The following is a 5,109-nucleotide window of genomic DNA, read 5'->3' as shown; positions in this document are numbered from 1 at the left end:
CTCACCTAAGTTTGAAAAATCCTACCGAGTGGAGAGCAATCCTCCCACTCAGAGGCTTAGCTGCAGTCCAGTACTCACCTAAGTTTGAAAAATCCTACCGAGTGGAGAGCAACCCTCCCACTCGGGGGCTTAACTGCAGTCTAGTACTCGCCTAAGTTTGAAAAATCCTACTGAGTGGAGAGCAATCCTCCCACTCGGGGGCTTAGCTGCAGTCCAGTACTCGCCTAAGTTTGAAAAATCCTACCGAGTGGAGAGCAATCCTCCCACTCGGGGGCTTAGCTGCAGTCCAGTACTCGCCTAAGTTCGAAACATATCCCTATCCGCAAGGACGACGAGGTGCAGGTCGAATCCAACCTTCTCCTTCGGAGCTATGGCATAAATACAATGTGCGCTCCTTCCCTATCCGCAAGGACGACGAGGTGCAGGTCGACTACAACCTTCTCCTTCAGAGCTACGGCACAAGTACAATGTGCGCTCCATCCCTATCTACAAGGACGGTGAGGTGCAGGTTGACTGCAACCTTCCACCTCAGAGCTACATCTCAAGCACAAGGGTTATTCAGAGCAAAGAACAAAGTCCACTTGAAGGCAAAATGAAAAGCATATTCGGAAATAAACCAAATTCGGATAAATCCTAAAGTTCCAAGTAGCAAACCAAAAGTACTCAAGCATCAAGCCCGAAGGAATTTAACGGTTAGAGCAACCACTCGGCATTCTGAGGCAAATTTAAAGCAGATTCAAGTCTCATAAGTTTATTCACTCGGCAGGAGGAGGGCTGGCAGGCTCGACGAATTCGTCTAGGTCGATCCCATCTGCGATCCGAGTGGCAGCAGCGATGAAAGTCTCCATGAAGGACTGGAAGTCATGCTTTTTGGTGTTAGCGACCTTGATCGCCGCCAGCTTGTCCTCACGAGATTCCTTGCAATGGACTCGCACCAAGGACAGCGCCACATCAGCACCACACTGGGCGGAGGACTTCTTCCATTCCTGCACTCGGTCAGGGATCTCATCGAGTCGAGCCATCAGGGATTCCAGATCATTTTGAAGCGCTGCCCTTGGCCAGAGCAATGAGTCGACTCGTGAGACTGCCTCCTTCAGGCGCGCGAGGTAGCTTCTGACGCTGGCGACACGAGACTCCAGTCGGAGCATGTTCATTGCAGTTTCGTTGCAAACTGGAGAAGCGATAGCATACAGACCCGTCTCGACCTTTCCAGTTTCCTCGTCAAAGTCTTGGCAGAATTCTGCAGCCCAAAATTAGTGAGTCAACCGGATAGGATCCGTTCGCAAGCATCAACACAGTCGGTTTAAAAGAAATACCTTCCAGCATAAGATAAAGCTTCTTGGGGAGAGTTCTCAGATAAGCCTCCGTGTCATCCTCTTATGGACCGCAGACTCCAGCTTTTCATTCAGGGTAATTTTTTCCTTCTTCAGATGACTCACCACTCGGTTAGACTCCTTGAGGCAGGACTTCAGCTTGGTCACCTCCCCTTCCAGCGCTTCGACTGAAGCCAGCTTCTGGTCTGCAAGGGCAGTTTTATCTTGGGCTTCCTTCTGTGCAGTGGCGAGGTCCGAGTCCTTCTTCTCTAGAGCCAACCTCATTTTCTCTTCAAAAGAAGCAATCGGATCAGACAAGAGCTCGAAGAAATGTTTTAAAAAGACAGTCTACAGTCAGTTACCTTCCATACCAGCAGCTTCCTCTTGAGCTTTCTTAAGATTCTGCTGGGCCAACTCCAAGTCGAGGTTGAGTTGCCTCTGCTTCTCCTCAAGTTCAGCAAACTTGGAAATGAGCGTACAAGACTTCTGCAGAAGGCAAAAGACGTGTCAATCGACAAGATCAAAGGTTGTTCACTTCCGAGTGGATAAAACCTAAAGAGGTCACTTAAGACCCCAGCTATCTGCACGCATTCGACGGTGGTCTCGGGGACTACACCCAGCGGGTGCACTTGGCGGGCCCCTGCTGATCCAGACCCTACTCGACCGGTCCGCCAGGGTCGAGTAAAAAAACTATTCAGACCCCGGCCGACTGCCAGCAGTCGACCGCGGTCTCGGGGACTACACCCAGTGGGTGCACTTGACGTGCCCCCACTGGTTCAGATCTCATTCGACCGGCCCATCCGGGTCGAGTGGAAGAAAAGAAAGGAAGAAGAACTCAGACCCCAGTCGACTGCAAGCAGTCGACTGCGGTCTCGGGGACTACACCAAGTGGGTGCACTTACCGTGCCCCCACCGGTTCAGATCCTACTCGCCCAGACCGAGTGGAAGAGCGCAAACACCAAAGACAATAAAACACCCAGCGGGTGTATAGATTCGACGCAAACAACAGGAGATTGTATAGAAGAAATTTTTTTGGGTAGCATGTCCTGATAGAACAAGATCAGTTGAAAGTCTACTTACCTGGACATTGTCCCGGAGAGCAGCGCTGGCATCATAAGCAGCCTAGCTATTCTCATACACCGTCTTCATCCGCTCCATCATCACGTTAGCCTGACGGAAGGCTTCCGCAGCCGCTTCCGACTAGTTGTCCGGAACGGGGTAGCTAGTGAAAAAGAGAGCAGACGACCCAGGTGTGACAGTTTGGAGCTCCGTAGCGTGGAGTTGGACGACTGAAGGAATCGCCGGTGCAGTCGACGGTGCGGGGCGGTCACTCGACAAGGGTGCAGCGAAGGTGACAGAGGCCCTGCCCACGTTTTCAGATTGACGGACGGGTGGTGTTGCTGTTGGCCCTTGCTGAGACATCTTGCCAGCTGCTACCTTTTTGCTCTTCCTTGGCTTAAGATCCACATCTTCATCGTTATCTGGAAGATCGATGACGTTGGGTGGAGCTACAAGACAGATCAGTCGACCCCAAGTGAACCACTAGAATGCAATCGTCCAAGTAATCAAGAACAAGATCATAAGAGTTTCTACCTAGGTTGGAGGTAACCGCGTCTTCCATCTCCTCATCTCGATACTGGAGAGAAGAGGTTCCCGATGTAGCAGCACTGCAAGTGTCCGTAGTCAGTTTGTTACATTTTGTTGCTCGAGTCGACGAAAAGAACAAGTCAGATGATTACCCGGAGATGGTAGGGACGGTCACTTTGATCCTGGGCAAAGCCTTGGGCAGTTTGGAGGAGGTGGCCTTCGGTGCTTTTGGAGCTAGAGGCGGCACAACCTTGGGCTGCTTTGGGGCCTTCTCAATCAGCGTTGGGGAAGACGTCCGGGGGCGCTTCGAAGACGGCCCAGTCAGCGCGGTCGCCAGATCCAGGGTACTCGTCGGGTCGTCTGCGTGCTTGGATCTTCTCTCTCTGCGAGGAGGCGAGTCGACTTCTTCGTCATCGCTCGAGTCGTCGCTCTCCTCGTCCTCCTCTGCATCCGAGTTCCACTTGCCGCTCTGGCCCCCACTCGCCCCCTCCTCGACGTCTTGCTCCTGCACTCCGTTGGGCATTGAGTACATGTCAATGAGAGCCTGAAAGAACAACGAGCAAAAGGAGTACAATCGACCATCAACAAGGTGTCACACAGTGAATCGGAAAGATACTTGGTAAAACAGAATCATACCTGCTCCGGCTGGCGCGAGTGGTCGAATGGAATCACCCTCATAGACCCCCGGGGGTTGTGATTGTTGCTGGTGATTCCCATCAGCCACTTCTCCAAGATCTCCTCACTGACGTCCTCCAGGTGGATCCGAGTGGAGTCCTCGAGTCCAGAGTACATCCACATCGGATGATCACGGGCCTAAAGCGGTTGGATGCGTCGACCGAGAAAGACCTCCAGCAGGTCCATCCCAGTCACACCGTCGCGGACAACTTGGATGACCCGCTCGACCAGCACCTTGACCTGCGCCTTCTCTTCGGGAACCACCTTCAAGGAGGAGGGCTTCTCCACTCGAGCCAGGGAAAAGGGATAAAGTCCATTCGACTAACCCGGGGTCGGCTGATCCTGGCAGTAAAACCAAGTCGACTGCCAGCCGCGGACCGAGTCGAGAAGGATCATCGCCGGGAAGGTGCTCTTGCTCCTCATCTGGATCCCCAGGCCCCCAAACATCTGGATCATGCGCGTCCCCTCATCACTCGGATTGGCCTTTCTGACCGACTAGGAGCGACAGGTGAAGATATGTTTGAAGAGGCCCCAGTGTGGTCGATAGCCGAAGAAATTTTCACACATTGACACAAAAGCAGCCAAATAGACTATGGTGTTTGGAGTGAAGTGGTGGAGCTAAGCCCCGAAGAAGTTCAAAAAGCCCCAAAAGAAAGGATGGGGAGGCAGAGAAAATCCGCGATCGACGTGGGTGGCGAGGAGAACGCACTCACCTTCCCTTGGCTACGGCTCGGTCTCGTTCCCCGGGAGCCACACTGATTTGTGGGGGATCAGTCCCCCCTCCACCAGGTCGTCGACATCGTCCTGGCTGATCGTCGAGCGGATCTAGTTGCCCTGGATCTAGCCCGGCGGTAGGACATATCTTAACGAGGATCCGCCCCGGCTGGTCCTCTTCCCCTTCGCCTTCGCGGTCGCCTTCTTCGCGCGCTCCAGCGCCACCGACTTCTCTTTTCCCATGGCGGCAGATCGAGTTCGAGCGAGGTTTCGATGACGAGAGCAGAAGCGAGCGTGGCAAAGAGGTTGGAGGAAGAAGAAAGGAGAATCGGAGCACACGGTGTAGAGACCCGGTCCGGTGCCTTTTATAAGGTCATTCCCTGAGTGACTGACTGGTAGGCCCAGACAATCTAAACAAATCCCGCAATAGTCGCGCACGCAATATGTGGCGAAAAACATGGTGCGGATATCGAGGCGACCTGCCTAATCCGTCCCGATTACCACGGCCTCGCCCATTTGGCGCGCTTCCTTAAATTCAAATCCCACAAAATCTGCGGAGAGCAGGGCAACTTGTCAGACTGAAAACGTCCTCTACATTATCATTCGGAATTCTACCGTGAAAATTGACTCGGCAAAAATCAAGAATGGACCAAGGCGACCGAAAAAGAAGTTGACGTTGTCTCCTCAGTTCATGGCTCCAGAACAAGTTATACTCACAACATGAAGAATGAGTCAGAAGTGTTCTCAACTCCTTCCCCACTCAAACCCTGATCCATTCGGGGGATAATGACGAAGCTATGTACCTAGGGTAGGGTCATGG

The sequence above is a fragment of the Triticum dicoccoides genome, chromosome 2A (assembly GCF_002162155.2).
Source record: "Triticum dicoccoides isolate Atlit2015 ecotype Zavitan chromosome 2A, WEW_v2.0, whole genome shotgun sequence".
In the NCBI taxonomy this organism is placed as follows: Eukaryota; Viridiplantae; Streptophyta; class Magnoliopsida; order Poales; family Poaceae; genus Triticum; species Triticum dicoccoides.
This window is presented reverse-complemented; position numbering follows the sequence as displayed.